Source organism: Thamnophis elegans, chromosome 5 (genome assembly GCF_009769535.1).
Source record: "Thamnophis elegans isolate rThaEle1 chromosome 5, rThaEle1.pri, whole genome shotgun sequence".
NCBI classification, from domain to species: domain Eukaryota; kingdom Metazoa; phylum Chordata; class Lepidosauria; order Squamata; family Colubridae; genus Thamnophis; species Thamnophis elegans.
Genome location: NC_045545.1, coordinates 37,621,970 through 37,639,083, shown reverse-complemented (window position 1 = coordinate 37,639,083; position 17,114 = coordinate 37,621,970).

Genomic DNA, 17,114 nt, shown 5'->3' with positions numbered 1-17,114 from the left:
TCAGATTGCAATTGGTAAATATGTCTCCTTCATTGCTGCTTCATATGATTATAGATGGATGCACAGATCTGATGTACACCATGAAGACATGATTGAGCAAAGAAAAGATATAAACTTACCTGAAATGTGGCCACTAGGATTTTGCATGTTTTCAGCAGCTTTGATGGTTTAGCTTGGCAATTACCGTATATACTCGAGTATAAGCCGACCCGAATATAAGCCGAGGCACCTAATTTTACCCCAAAAAGCTGGAAAAGTTATTGACTCGAGTATAAGCCTAGGGTGGGAAATGCAGCAGCTACCGGTAAATTTCAAAAATAAATATAGATACCAATAATGTTTTTGAATAAATAAATATTATTTATTTATAAATAAATAACTAGCTCTGTAAGTGGAAAAGAGGGTCAATAAAAACAATATGGTATCAACAATAACTTTAAATGTATAAAAACCTTAGCTCATTCAGCAACCAAGCTAAAACATAAGAGTTAAAATCCTTCAAAACTGGATTCCTCCTCATCATCTGTATGTCCAAACAGAGCTTCAGCATTAGCTAGTGTGAGGTTATCAGCATAGACATTGTCATCATCACTGAGTTCGCAGTCATCACCATCAGAGCTGTCGTTCTCATACAAAGCGCTGTCTTCACTGCCATCCATAGCATTACTAATGCCACATTTCTTGAAGGCGTGTCGCACCATGTCCTCCGGAATCTCTTCCCATGCATCACGAACCCACTTTGCTATCAATTCTATGTCGGGCTTCATCAGATTTCCACCTTTTGTCAGTCGGGCTTGACCAGATGACATCCATTCATGCCACATCTTTCTCACACGGTCTTTAAAAGGTTTATTTAAACACACATCTAGCGGTTGCAATACAGATGTAAGCCCACCTGGAATAACGGCCAAAGTAACTTGAGAAGATTTTGCCATTTTTTTTATGTCATCAGATGTGTGGGCTCTGAACATATCCCAAACTAGCAATGATGGTTTTTTCTTTAAGGCTGCTCCTGGTCGTTCTTTCCAAATTTCTTCCAGCCATTTTTTTGTTCCGTCTTCATCCATCCAGCCTTTAATATGTGCGCGCACTGTAATTCGTGGTGGGAATTTGACCTTTTTAGGCAAGGTCTTTCTTTTAAAAATAATGACAGGCCGCAGCTTAGTTCCATTAGCCAAACATGACAGAACAACTGTGAAATGGTTTTTTTCATTTCCTGTGGTTCTGAGAAAAATAGTTTTGTCTCCCAAACTTGCCACAGTTCTGTTGCTTGGAAGATCAAAGGTCATAGGTGTTTCATCCATATTTCCAATATCTCCCAGGTCATAGTTATGGATCCTTCTTTGTTTTATGATGAATGAATGGAATGACATCACTTTTTCATCAAGGTCTTTTGGCAACTTCTGTGAAATCTTTGTTCTTTGCCGCAAACATAGGGAAAACCTATTCATGAAGCGGGTACACCATCCTGCTGACGCAACAAATTTTTCAATGCCTGGTGCTTTAAATTTGTCATCTTGTGCCATTTGAAGGGCACGTAAGCGAATTCCCATGCGTGTTACACAGTAACCATTTTGACGACACTCCATAACCCATTCATACAATTCAGTCTCTAGAGCCCCATATGAAGTTGTTAAACCACGTTGAGCTTTTTTTGACTTTGGAATCTTTTCCAAGTCAGCTTTCTTTTTCCGCCATTCCCTCACTTGTTTTTCATCAACACAAAATTCCCTACTTGCAATACTGTTATTGCTTTCTTCTGCTCTTGACACAACCTTAAGTTTGAAACCAGCTTCGAATGACCTGCGTTTTTGTTTTGGTCGAGGATTACCGGTAGAAGTACTGGGATCCATTTCTAACAGGATAAAAAAAAAAAAAGACTTGTTTGGGTAGCTAATGCAGGCTGATATTATAGAAAGTAATGACATGACTGTTTGCATAGAGCAGCCTGATTGGAACCCCCAAGGAATTTGTCTTAGGTGTACATAAATAAAATAAAATAAAATACATTCATCAAGAATAATAAGCTACAACACAGTGATAGTCTCTCTCTCTCTCTCTCTCTCTCTCTCTCTCTCTCTCTCTCTCTCTTTCACACACACACACACACACACATACACACACACACAAATACACACACACTCCTCCTCTGGATTCAATGGGGTTTAGGAAATCTCCCACCCTCATACACTCCTTCTTTCTTTCTCTCTTCCCTCCTCTGGATTCAATGGGATTTTTAGAAAATCCCCACTCCTGTGCACACACTCCTTCTTTCTTTCTTTCTTTCTTTCTTTCTTTCTTTCTTTCTTTCTTTCTTTCTTTCTTTCTTTCTTCCCTCCTCTGGATTCAATGGGATTTTTAGAAAATCCCCACTCCTGTGCACACACTACTTCTTTCTTTCTTTCTTTCTTTCTTTCTTTCTTTCTTTCTTTCTTTCTTTCTTTCTTTCTTTCTTTCTTTCTTTCTTTCTTTCTTTCTTTCTTCCCTCCTCTGGATTCAATGGGATTTTTAGAAAATCCACACTCCTGTGCACACACTTCCTCCTTCTTTCTTTCTCTCTTCCCTCCTCTGGATTCAATGGGATTTTTAGAAAATCCCCACTCCTGTGCACACACTTCCTCCTTCTTTCTTTCTCTCTTCCCTCCTCTGGATTCAATGGGTTTTTTAGAAAATCCACACTCCTGTGCACACACTTCTTCTTTCTTTCTTTCTTCCCTCCTCTGGATTCAATGGGATTTTTAGAAAATCCCCACTCCTGTGCATACACTCCTTCTTTCTTTCTCTCTTCCCTCCTCTGGATTCAATGGGATTTTTAGAAAATCCCCACTCCTGTGCACACACTCCTTCTTTCTTTCTTTCTTTCTTTCTTTCTTTTTCTTTCTTTCTTTCTTTCTTTCTTTCTTTCTTTCTTTCTTTCTTTCTTTCTTTCTTTCTTTCTTTCTTTCTTTCTTTCTTTCTTTCTTCCCTCCTCTGGATTCAATGGGATTTTTAGAAAATTCCCACTCCTGTGCACACACTTCTTCTTTCTTTCTTTCTTCCCTCCTCTGGATTCAATGGGATTTTTAGAAAATCCCCACTCCTGTGCATACACTCCTTCTTTCTTTCTTTCTTTCTTTCTTTCTTTCTTTCTTTCTTTCTTTCTTTCTTTCTTTCTTTCTTCCCTCCTCTGGATTCAATGGGATTTTTAGAAAATCCACACTCCTGTGCACACACTTCCTCCTTCTTTCTTTCTCTCTTCCCTCCTCTGGATTCAATGGGATTTTTAGAAAATCCCCACTCCTGTGCACACACTCCTTCTTTCTTTCTTTCTTTCTTTCTTTCTTTCTTTCTTTCTTTCTTTCTTCCCTCCTCTGGATTCAATGGGATTTTTAGAAAATCCCCACTCCTGTGCATACACTCCTTCTTTCTTTCTCTCTTCCCTCCTCTGGATTCAATGGGATTTTTAGAAAATCCCCACTCCTGTGCACACACTCCTTCTTTCTTTCTTTCTTTCTTCCCTCCTCTGGATTCAATGGGATTTTTAGAAAATCCCCACTCCTGTGCACACACTTCTTCTTTCTTTCTTTCTTTCTTCCCTCCTCTGGATTCAATGGGATTTTTAGAAAATCCCCACTCCTGTGCACACACTTCTTCTTTCTTTCTTTCTTTCTTCCCTCCTCTGGATTCAATGGGATTTTTAGAAAATCCACACTCCTGTGCACACACTTCCTCCTTCTTTCTTTCTCTCTTCCCTCCTCTGGATTCAATGGGATTTTTAGAAAATCCCCACTCCTGTGCACACACTTCCTCCTTCTTTCTTTCTCTCTTCCCTCCTCTGGATTCAATGGGTTTTTTAGAAAATCCACACTCCTGTGCACACACTTCTTCTTTCTTTCTTTCTTCCCTCCTCTGGATTCAATGGGATTTTTAGAAAATTCCCACTCCTGTGCATACACTCCTTCTTTCTTTCTCTCTTCCCTCCTCTGGATTCAATGGGATTTTTAGAAAATCCCCACTCCTGTGCACACACTCTTTCTTTCTTTCTTTCTTTCTTTCTTTCTTTCTTTCTTTCTTTCTTTCTTTCTTTCTTTCTTTCTTTCTTTCTTCCCTCCTCTGGATTCAATGGGATTTTTAGAAAATTCCCACTCCTGTGCACACACTTCTTCTTTCTTTCTTTCTTCCCTCCTCTGGATTCAATGGGATTTTTAGAAAATCCCCACTCCTGTGCATACACTTCTTCTTTCTTTCTTTCTTTCTTTCTTTCTTTCTGTCTTTCTTTCTTTCTTTCTTTCTTCTTTCTTTCTTTCTTTCTTTCTTCCCTCCTCTGGATTCAATGGGATTTTTAGAAAATCCACACTCCTGTGCACACACTTCCTCCTTCTTTCTTTCTCTCTTCCCTCCTCTGGATTCAATGGGATTTTTAGAAAATCCCCACTCCTGTGCACACACTTCCTCCTTCTTTCTTTCTCTCTTCCCTCCTCTGGATTCAATGGGTTTTTTAGAAAATCCACACTCCTGTGCATACACTCCTTCTTTCTTTCTCTCTTCCCTCCTCTGGATTCAATGGGATTTTTAGAAAATCCCCACTCCTGTGCATACACTCCTTCTTTCTTTCTCTCTTCCCTCCTCTGGATTCAATGGGGTTTTTAGAAAATCCACACTCCTGTGCACATACTTCTTCTTTCTTTCTTTCTTCCCTCCTCTGGATTCAATGGGATTTTTAGAAAATCCCCACTCCTGTGCACACACTCCTTCTTTCTTTCTTTCTTTCTTTCTTCCCTCCTCTGGATTCAATGGGATTTTTAGAAAATCCACACTCCTATCCACACACTTCTTCTTTCTTTCTTTCTTCCCTCCTCTGGATTCAATGGGGTTTTTAGAAAATCCACACTCCTGTGCACACACTCCCTCTTTCTTTCTCTCTTCTTTATAGCTAAATTTGATACCATTAAAAATTAAATAGGATTAAAATCTGTGGTTTATAATTTACCAGTTGTGTCCACCCCACTCCTTTCACCAGCGTTAGCCCGCTGCACCAAGGGGGGCACGTAAGAGGAAGGGGAAAATACAAGAGTGCACGCGGCAACCTCAATGTCTAAGTGGGCAAGTTCACAGCATGCGCGCCCGCACGTCTGAGACAGGGCATAAAAAGGGGAAAAAAGGCTGATTGGACCCAGCTCTGTTTGGGGCGCAGGCGTGGCGCGGCAGCAGTTTTTCAGGCTGCTCCCAGATGGGAAGGGAGGGGGATTGTAAACCCCTTCTACACCCTGGCTCCTCCTCTTCCAGAGTTCAGGCTCTCTTTCTTTCTTTCTTTTTTTCTTTCTTTGAAAGAGAAGCCCAAATTAGCCAAAGGGGGGAAAGCGAGCGAGCAAGGGACCCCAGGAAACTAGACTCGCTTGGCTGGACTATGTAAGCTCCTTGGCTTAGTTGCTTTCCGCGCGCCTGTTAATATATTCACGGAAACAAACCGCAGCAGTTTTCCCCAAGGGCAATGCCGAAGAGCAGAGCCCGGAGAGAAACCAAGGAAGTCACGGAGGGCATTTGCCACTTTCTCTAGAAGGTGATACGAGCTTCCCTTTCGAATGGGAAGGGACGGGGGGTTGGCTGGGCTCTTCCCAGCAGGAAAGGGGGTTGTTTGAAACATTGGGACCGGGGGAGGGGTTGGTTTTGTTTTGTTTTGAAAGGAAATCTCAACCTGTTACAATCGTCCTTCCCAAATGAAAAGTTTTCTCCAACATTTAGGGGAAAGTCGCGAGCAGAATTGCCCTCACAACTGAGGGGAATAACGCCTTTCCACTGGGGATCGTGGCCACCTTTCAGAAACTGAGCGCAGTCCTTAATTCTTGGAAGAGGTCCCGTTGGAGCCAGAGGGGTTTTTATACGAAGAAAGGAACTGCAAACAGTAAACGTGACGGCCCCAAGGAAAGGAGAGGCTGAGCCACGGGAACGAAAAGAAAAGGGAGGGGGAAAAAACCCGCCCTCTTCCCCTTCCAGGTTTTCTTAAAAAGCAGGCAGCGCTCCTTGGCCGCAGGGCTTCACAGGGACCTTTCCCCCTCCCACTGCTTCGCTCGCTCGCTCGCTTTCCCCCGTTTGGCTAATTTGGGCTTCTCTTTCAAAGAAAGAAAGAAAGAGAGCCCGAACTCTGGAAGAGGAGGAGCCAGGGTGTGGAAGGGGTTTACAATCCCCCTCCCTTCCCATCTGGGAGCAGCCCGAAAAAACTGCTGGGAGGTATGCGGTTCCTAGGTCAGCGGCGCGTGGGATCAAACTAGGAAGAAACTGGAGGTGGGGGGGAGCAGTTCGAGAGACTATGGAGAATATGGACTTCAGAGGCGGACCAGAAAGAGGTCCCGACAAAGATCCGAGGCTGAATTCGGCAGTGTTTATGGATCAGGGTCAGCCCCACCAGTTGGCGACAGGAGAGCAGAGAGGAGCGGACGGAGCAGAAGCAGCCCCAGGGCTCCGCTGCCGCTCCCCGCATTTTCTGGACGGGGATCCCTTGGAGAGGGGATTCCTTCCTGCGAGACCCCGTCCAGAAAATGCAGCGGAGCCCCGGGGCTGCTTCTGCTGCGTCCGCTGGACTGTGGGGCTTGGAAGGGGGCGGGAAGAGCGGCGGGGCTGGCGGTGGCAGGCTGGTTCGCCTCCTCCTCCTCCAACAGGCAACAGCACTGCCGGATCCAGTTGTAGACTCGAGTATAAGCCGAGGCGGCTTTTTTCAGCCCAAAAAGTGGGCTGAAAAACTCGGCTTATACTCGAGTATATACGGTATTGTTCAATAGAATAGAATAGAATAACAGAGTTGGAAGGGACCTTGAAGGTCTTCTAATCCAACCTCCTGCTTAAGCAGGAAACCCTACATCACTTCAGACAAATGGTTATCCAACATCTTCTTAAAAACTTCCAGTGTTGGAGCATTCACAACCTCTGGAGGCAAGTTGTTCCACTGATTAATTGTTCTAACTGTCAGAAAATTTCTCCTTAGTTTTAAATTGCTTCTCTCCTTGATTAGTTTCCACCCACTGCTTCCTGTTCTCTCCTCAGGGGCTTTGGAGAATAGCTTGATTCCCTCTTCTTTGTGGCAACCCCTGAGATATTGGGACACTGCTATTATGTCTCCCCTAGTCCTTTTTTATCATTAAATAAGACATTCCCAGTTCCTGCAACCGTTCTTCATATGTTTTAGCCTCCAGTCCCCTAATCATCTTTGTTGCTCTTCTCTGCACTCTTTCTAGAGTCTCAACATCTTTATCACATCGTGGTGACCAAAACTGAACACAGTATTCCAAGTGTGGCCTTACCAAGGCATTGTAAAGTGGTATTAACACTTCACGTGATCTTGATTCTATCCTTCTGTTTATGCAGCCTAGAACTGTGTTGTCATTTTTGGCAGCTGCTCCACACTGCTGGCTCATATTTAAATGGTTGTCCACTAGGACTCCAAGATCCCTCTCACAGTTACTACTATTGAGCAAGACACCACATATACTCTACCTGTGCATTTTGTTTTTCTTGCCTAAATGTAGAACCTTACTTTTGATCTTGGCTATGGCATGAAGCTCTGTCCCACACATGGCTGGGTTTGAGTGCCTTATATTACACTAGGCATTAAGGACAGAATGTGCTTACTGTTGATTTACTGACTGTCTCATTACTCCATAGCAGCAGTCATCTCTAAGCTCCTGGTTCTCACTGCAGAGCTAGTAGTGAATAACCTGGCACTTAGTGCTACTAGGCTCTGGGAATAATGTGTACATATGGCCTCATGATCATGGATTCCAAGGTATTCTATTCTTTATGGCAGATGTTCTTATGGGCTACAATTTGTTAAGAATGCAGTAGAGTTGTGGTTTCAGATTACATAGGCATGAGCTATTTTAGTTTGCTAATAATAATATGCTAAAGATAATTCCAATGCAAGTTCTACAATGAAGAATGAGACTAGATTATTAATGACAGATAATTGTTCTGGCTTTGTGTAAATGGCTTACATAAAGGAGACACACATTTTTCCATGTACCAATAGCCCTTATCATTAGGAATTTTCTCTTAATGTTTAACGAAATTTGGCTTTTTTGTAGTTTCTATATAATGATGAAAACAAACAAATGAAAACAAAACTGTTTCATTTTATATATTAAATTATTTTTTAAAATTATTTAAATTATTTAAATTATTTGTTTAGTTCTCACATTACTTTTAATTCAAACATATCCAGATTAAATATACTCATTTCTTTCAAATAATTTCTCATAGGATTTACAGTCTTTCTCTTTTGCCTTATAGTTCACTATCAACTAGACTCATTTCAGTTTATAGATTATGTTCTTCAAATGTAGCATCCATAACTGGATACAGTATCTAAGATGAACCCTGACCAGTACAAAATAGGATGGAAATATTATTTTTCCATGATCTGATGACTTTTTTTTGTTAATCTGGATGATTTTAGGTAGGCATTGTATAATGCCACCAATGAAAAGCCATTACACAGCTATTCCATCTGAATAGAATGGAGAGAAAGACAGGAAAAGATGGGAGAATTAGAATTGGAGTATGCCATCTTTTGGGAACCTTGGTTGGAAATGAATAAGATAAGACAATCATTAGATAAACATTTTTTTCTAAATATAATCTAAGGTTGCTCTAGGATTTATTTTTTAAGAAACTGCTTCATTCTGATAGTTCATGTCCAACTTGTGATTAGTAGTGCTAACCAGATAGTTTTTACTTATTTATTTGGATCATGGTGCAACACTTTCTGTTTAACACTGTTGAAACGTTGTGTTGGCTTTGCCCCAATATTCTTGCATGTCAAGTTTATTTTGCATTCTAATAATTTGCACATAGAACTAGAAGTTTAAAAATGTTTTTAACCTGTTTTACAAGTTTTACAAGGTTTTAGTCTGTTTTACAAGGGGCGGAAAACTAATATTGTTGCAATATATTTATCAGTATTCAATTAAAGGGGATAATATGTGTATATGTGTTTGTGTCATTTTAATGCACACTTTTTAAATATCTTGCTTATTTTTATTTGTTTTATTCATTTTATTTCTGTAAAACTTTTTTGGAGTTTTGTATTTTAACTTTTTTTGAATAAAAATAAAAATTCATGAAAAAATTATATTGCATCTTGATTCTTCTTATAGAGTAGAATAGAATAGAACAGAATAGAACCAAACCAAGTGTGAATGGACAGATAATAAATTTGTTTCCAGTGTATAAGCTCTTAGTGTACACACATATAACAACAAAATGATAGGTCATAAATCATAAATCATAATTACAATCATTAATCATAAAATATAGGTTCACCGACAAAAGGGCGACCGACAAAAGCGCACCCGACTAAACCACAGTGACAAAACCGCGAGTTCTAAACCGCGCCGACGAATGAGTGCTGAAGCATGCCGACAACAGTGCTCTGACAGAAGCTCACTGTAAACCTAACCCTAACCCTAAACTTAACCCTAAACCTAACCCTAACCCTAACCCTAAACCTAACCCTTACCTTACCTTACCTTAAATCATGCTTCTGTTGGCGCACTGTTGTTGGTGCGCTGTTGTCGGCGCATTGATGATGTTGTGGTTTTAGTGTCGCAGTTTTGCCAGCACGCTTTTGTTGTGCGCGCATTTGTCAGGTCACGAAAATACAAACAATGTGATAAATCATAAGATATCAATAGAAAAAGATAGTAGGAAAGATGAGAAATGAGGAAGATGATAATAGTAATACAGCCTATTACGTGGGTATATTTCTTAGGCCTAAGCCAGTGCTATGAGAATTAAGTGTTCAGTAGAGTGATGGCATTGTCTTTGAATGTAGTTGTTTTGGCATGCTATGCCATATAGCAGTATCTTGAGGGGAGCAGTTGAAATAGATTATGTCCAGAATGTGAGGGGGCTGTAATTTTTTCTCAATCTTCCTTTTGGTTCATGCAGATGTTTAATAATATTTCAAATGATTTATAAAAATATGGACTAGCATATGCCTAGGAAATCGTTCAGTGGCACTATACATAAAACTTCCCTCTAGGGTGATAAGAAACATTAAAGGAACAATTAATGCTGGTGATGGTTATTCAGTCTGTAATGAATATAACTAGTGGTACTATTATCCATTCATATTTTTCCAGCATCTTAAGTGAAATTTTATAGAAATATTTTGATCCCTAGATCTGCTGAAAATTGTGTTAAATTTGATGGAAACTGAGTGTAAGTTCTTTTAAGCAATACTTTTCATTTATTTTTATTTTGTTTTTTTACATCCTCTTTTTTCTTGTATTGCCTTCATTCAGAAGACAAAACTGAAATTAGTGTCTGAATGCAATGATGGACTAGATCAGGGATGTTAAGCTTGCAGCCCGTGGGCTGGATGTGACACATGCTGGCTACACCAACCTGTTTTAGCAAAGGGGAAAAAAGTCAGGATATGTCACATGATGAAAACATGATGCCACAAGTTTGACACTCCTGGACTAGATGAAAACAAATGATGTGATCTTGAAATCTGATGTGACGGAGACCTAGGAATCAGGGAATTGTAATCTCTCGGAAAGAACAGGTATGTAATTCAACATTGAATTACATATATATGAAGCTTGTCACCTCTATGGCCAGGAGGAAAATATCCTGAAGGATGACAATAATACAATTTACCTAAGACTATTCTTGTGGCTGATTTGGAAGCTGCACTATTTTTTTAAATAATTATATCCACATTCTATCACAACTGGAACTGGTTCTCAGTGGTTTCTGTGATATGAATATTAAAACATCCACTGTAGAAGTTTAAAATAAAAATAAAAAAAATTCTTAAAACCAAATAATCTCCCTCATTTCAACCAATCAATAAAAATAAAAGAGGACCAAATCTAACTAGAGATAGCTTGGTCTTCATTGTAATGCAATCAAGGTGGTGTTGATTTTCATTGGAAATCAAGAGAACTGGTCTTCTGCAAAATCATGACTCCTGACTTTGGCTCCTTTCTCAGAAGCTGGGAGCTAAGAACTGTTTCTCCAAGATTGTACAGTATGTTGGGCTGATTCTGATTGGAGTATACTGGTTGCACTAGTGTAGAATGCAGGTTTCCTTTTGTTGAATGAGGCAGCCAGCCATGCCTATATTATATGAGTAATGAAGCAGCTGCATTGGCTTCCTGTAAACTACCAAGTGAGGTTTTTGCTTGGCTTCTGAGGTCCAGAATAACTTGGAATCAAGATACTAGGTACTGTACATTGGCTTTCCTAATTTGGAGCTGAGCTTTATTAGAGGAGTTCTGTTGCTTATACTAAATTCTGATTGCCATATTTGAGTTTCTAATAGATTCTTTTTTTCCTTTGGAGTGATGCCCTCTCTCTGGAATGCTTTACACCCAAATATTTGGAAGGGGTTATGCATTTTAGACACCTGTTGAAGAGACATCTTCTTACCCAGGCTTTGCTTCTACAACTGTAATTTATGAAGGTTTGGTTTTTATTTTCCCTTCCTGCCCCACCTAAAGACATATATGAACTTGGTCCTGAATATTGTAATCTACTGTAATCTAACTGGTTTTATTTTGATACATGCTATTTTAAGATATTTTGCCTCAAAGCGAGATGGATGGAAAGCAAATCTAATCAAAGCCGAGGTGGCGCAGTGGTTAAATGCAGCACTGCAGGCTACTTCAGCTGACTGCAGTTCTGCAGTTTGGCTGTTCAAATCTCACCGGCTCAGGGTTGACTCAGCCTTCCATCCTTCAGAGGTGGGTAAAATGAGGACCCGGATTGTTGTTGGGGGCAATATGCTGACTCTGTAAACCGCTTAGAGAGGGCAGAAAGCCCTATGAAGCGGTATATAAGTCTAACTGCTATTGCTATTTCTATTAACACGGAAATGCAGGAGGTAGAGAGAAAGATACAGTGTGAGCACACAGAAAGACAATAATGGTTTTCAAGTAAATGTGAAAACTCACATTTTATTTTATGTGACTGTTGAGACAGATGTAAGTAAGGATCAAATGGATTGAAAGAACTACTTTAAATGAAACTTTATGAAGTAGCATACTAAAACTATTTTACTATGATAATTGAATGTCATCTGTCAAAGCACATTTCATTTTAAATTCCAGCACATAACTATTTACATTCTAAAGTGACTGATTCTCAGGAGGCTTGTATTAAGTGTTCTTTATCTAGAATACACTCTTCAGTTCTTATTGGCAGTGTTCATTCGTGAGAAAAATAGAAAGATGAATTGGTGTGTATATCTGTTTTAGCTAGGAACTTGGAAAATCTTCTTTTCCTTATCACAATGTTCTTACTTCTCTCTCTTGGACTTTAATTTGATTTGCTTTTTTTAAAAAAAACTCACTTTCACTTGTCCCACAACATCAGTGCTAGTTGGAAACACTGTCATCACAACATTGCTTTTGAAAGCTATTGTTCTCTCGCTTAACAGAAGCTTTGAAAAGCTAGGATACTATTTTCAGAATAAACTTTCCGAGAAAAACAACTTCTTGTCTTTTACATTGTTCATACTTTCCATCATCTTGCTTAATCTGGATGATGAACCTTAATTTTCACGAACAAGTATGGGGAAACTGATGTGATAATGTACGGAGGAAACCTTATTTTATCTATTTAAAAGTTGAGATCCAATTCCCCTTTTCCTTCCAGCCAAATTAACATTTTGTAAAACTCCTACAATATACTCCTTAAATTTGGCTCCTTCTATCTAGCTAGTACAACACATCTGGAGGTTGCCAGTGGGGAGTAGCTGGAAAGTACCATGGCTGTGTGTTATAACATAAAAATAGACCCTGGACTTGAGAGACAGTGAAAGGGAGAGCATGGAAATTTGTTATAATCTAAGGGCATTTATTTTCCTTCCTGAAGGTTTTAAGTTCTCCTAACAGGTGCTAATTTGATTTTCCTATGGAGATTAGTCCATAATAGAAGCAACTGTGGGCAGAGAAAGAGAGCAATTAGAGTGCAAAGGCATGCCTTAACTTCTCTTCTGTGCTCCTCTAGTCTGCAGCTACGTCCATCAGTCATTTTAAGCCCTGGATTTAGCTTTCTAAGCTTGCTTGGGGAAAGTGGTCTGCTCTTGCCCTCTGGAGGAGAACTGTGATTGCAAACGTCATGGGAAAAAAAATAAGAGGCCAGGCAGGCAGATGATTCATACTAATGAGAAGATGTCATCAACTTCAACAATCTCTGCTGCAGGAGATGAAATTAATAGAGCCAGAAACTTAAAGCAAATGCTTTTGTCATGCAGTTAATCACAGCCAATTTGAAGTTTGAAGCACTGTTGACTGTTATATGAGATTTTTTTTTTGCTGCCATATATTTTTAGATGTCTCAATTGATTCATTGCCAGGTTAATTTTTCTTGAACATTCTGGGCCAGTTTTGTGATGCAGTAATTTTAGTTTACAAAACCTATATCAGACAATTTTGTGTTCCAACAATTTTAACCTTTTTATTGGTTAAAACAGCAGTAACAACATATGTCCCACAGAATCTAACATTTTCTTTTTCATATACTCATCAATCATATGTGTCCAGTGCAATAATGCCAAATAGACCACTGGTTAAAGTATTTTATGATTATGAAATGCTCTTGATAATATGTCCATGTTGTGTTATCTTCAGACCTATTAAGTTTCAGTTGATTAAAGACTGGAGGATTTTAAAAAATATATAATTTATTGGAACTGCTTGTTTTATTCAAACATTTTGATTGATTTTTTGATTGATTTTTGATTTTATTGGGTTTGTATGCCGCCCTATTCCCAAGAGACTCAGGGAAGCTCACAATAAAAAAGGGGAAGGGATACAAAAAGATAAAATAAAACAACAATTTAAAATTCTACAACAGCCGTAACCTCGAATGGGGCTGGATGGTTCAACAGCCCCAGGCCTGCTGGAACAGCCAGATCTTAACTGCTTTGCGGAAGGCCAGGAGGGTAGTAAGGGTCCGGATCTCCATGGGGAGATCGTTCCAGAGGGCCGGAGCAGCCATAGAGAAGACCTTCCCCCGAGGAATCGCCAGCCGACATTGGCCGGCAGATGGAATTCGGAGGAGGCCTAGTCTGTGGGATCTAATAGGTCTTTGGGAGGTGACTGGCAGGAGGCGGTCTCTCAAGTACCCAGGTCCGATACCATGTAGGGCTTTAAAAATAATGACTAGCACCTTGAAGCATGTCCGGAGACCAATAGGCAGCCAGTGCAGCTCAAGGAGGATAGGTGTAATGTGGGTGTACCGAGGTGCACCTACAATTGCTCGCGCAGCTGCATTCTGGACAAGCTGAAGTCTTCGAACACTCTTCAAGGGCAGACCCATGTAGAGCGCGTTACAGTAGTCCAGTCTTGAGGTGACGAGGGCGTGAGTGACTATTCGAAGGCCCTCCTGGTCCAGGTAGGGTCGCAATTGGTGCACCAGGCGAACCTGGGCAAAGGTCCCCCTGGTCACAGCTGACAGATGATGGTCTAGAGTCAGCTGCGGATCCAGGAGGACTCCCAAATTGCGAACCCTCACTGAGGGGCGTATAATTTCACCCCCCCAGGCTGGGAGATGGAATAACTGCACCATCTTTGGGAGGGAGCATCAATAGCCACTCAGTCTTGTCGGGATTGAGCGCAAGCTTGTTCATTCCCATCCAGACCCTAACAGCCTGCAGGCACTGGCACATCACTTCTACCACTTCACTGAGTTGGCACGGGGCGGACAGATACAGCTGTGTATCGTCCGCATATTGATGGTATTTAATCCCATGCTGACGTATGATCTCACCCAGCGGCTTCATGTAGATGTTAAATAGGAGGGGGGACAGGACCGAACCCTGCGGCACCCCATAATTGAGGGGCCTAGGGGTTGACCTCTGCCCTCCAACCAACACCAACTGCGACCTGTCCGAGAGGTAGGAGGAGAACCACCGAAGAACGGTGCCTCCCACTCCCACCTCCTGCAACCGTCGCAGAAGGATACCATGGTCAATGGTATTGAAGGCCGCTGAGAGGTCAAGAAGCACAAGGATAGAGGAGTGACCCCTATCCCTGGCTCGCCACAGATCATCGATCAGCACGACCAAAGCAGTTTCCATGCTGTAACCAGGCCTGAAACCGGACTGAAAGGAATCCAGATAATCGTTTTCATCCAAGGACCGTCGGAGTTGAAAGGCCACCCCCTTCTCGACAACCTTCCCAACAAAGGGGAAGTTGGAGACTGGACGATAGTTGCTCAAAATGGCTGGATCCAGAGAAGGCTTCTTCAGGAGGGGTCTCACCACCGCATCCTTTAGGAGGAGCGGGAAGGATCCCTCCCGGAGAGAGGTGTTAACTATCGTCCGGATTCAGCCACGTATTACCTCCCTGCTGGTCGAGACCAGCCAGGAGGGGCACGGGACCAGTATACAGGTGGAGGCACTCACCGCTCCCATGGCCTTGTCCACTTCCTCAGGAGCGACAAGTTGAAACTCGCTCCATAAGCTCCGCTCAAGACCTTCCCCCGGTACCTCGGCTGGTACCGTGCAATTGGAGTCCAGGTCTGTCCGAATCCGAGTGACTTTATCCACTAGAAACTGAACAAATTCCTCAGCTCTACCCTGTAAAGGGTCATCCGCATCCCTCCCTTTCAAGAGGGAGCGTGTTATTCTAACAATAACAAACTTAGAACTACTTAGAATAATATTTCTCTTGGCCAGAATTTTTAGAGGAGTCTCATGTTGTTAGTAACTGTATTTAACTGTTTATTTTTCTTATGAGCATGAAAAAATATACAAGTACTTATATTTTCGTGTGATTATTGTAAGAAAACATATCCTGTAGAAGCAGTTGTAGTTTTGAATTTGATATTTTAAAATTATATTAAATGTCCATTAACTTTAGCTGTGTTTTATTTAGCATAATTAACCAATTTTCTACTGAGCTGTCAATTTTCTAACTTAGCAACTGGTCAAATAGCTGATCTCCAACATATTGTATGTGATGTTCTTTATCTCCAGTTCTGTGTCTGATAACCTTCATCTATTAAGGTGCTAGTCGTCACTTATAAAGCCCTTCATGGTATTGGACCTGGGTACTTGAGAGACCGCCTGCTGCCAATTACCTCCCAAAGGCCCATTAGATCCTACAGATTAGGCCTCCTCCGGGTTCCATCTACTGGCCAATGTCATTTGGCTACTACCCGAAGGAGCGCCTTCTCTGTGGCTGCTCTGGCCCTTTGGAACGAACTCCCCACAGAGATCCGGACCCTCACCTCTCTCCAGGCTTTCCGCAAAGCCGTTAAAACCTGGCTGTGCCAGCAGGCCTGGGGTTGACGAGTTCCCTTCCCCCCTCGAATTGTGTGAATGTTGATTGTCTTTTTAAATTCTCTTTGTACTTTGTTGTTGTATTCCCTTCTTGTTTACCCCCCCTTGGGTTTGTTAGCCGCCCTGAGTCCCTCTGGGAATAGGGTGGCATATAAATACAATAAACCTTATAACCTTATAACCTTAAAGACCCAGGAAAGGGCAATTTGAGTAAATAGAAGTAATAGAAGGGTGGAGGAGGAAGCAATTTGGGATCCTTATTTCTAATTATAAAGGCATATGAATCGTATATGCATTTTTCTCATCGTATGGTTATGCTACAACAGGATTTAACAACAGAAAAAGTATGAGAGCCAATGTTTCCATTGCTGTGTAAAATGGTGTCCATTTCCTCTCCAAATGAAGCAAACATTACTTTAAAATAACAGAAATGACATGAGGATTTGTTGATCTTGTGAGACTTGGGCCATTTTTCAAAGGGGGTTGGGGAATTTCATGAGACTCATTTCATTAGTTCTACCTTCTGATTTTTCACCCAACTGTAGGAATCCTGAAGAGCTAGCCAATCTAATAGCCAAGTTTATAGCCCTCTAATTATAAAACTTCGTTATGTGGTATTTGTTAAAACTGAAATCAAACTAAATTTCTGCAACAGTTCAGGTACTTTGACAGAAGCAGTAGTCAATAGATAGAATCCATTATTAGAGGGAAAGAATGAAACAATGAAAAACAATGTCCTCCTCCAATTTCTGCTCCCTGTCATGACCTGGGGCAAGGCATGGAGACAACACAATCAGCTGATAGTTCACACTCCCCTTTATTGCTCCAAATTTCTACCAAACAC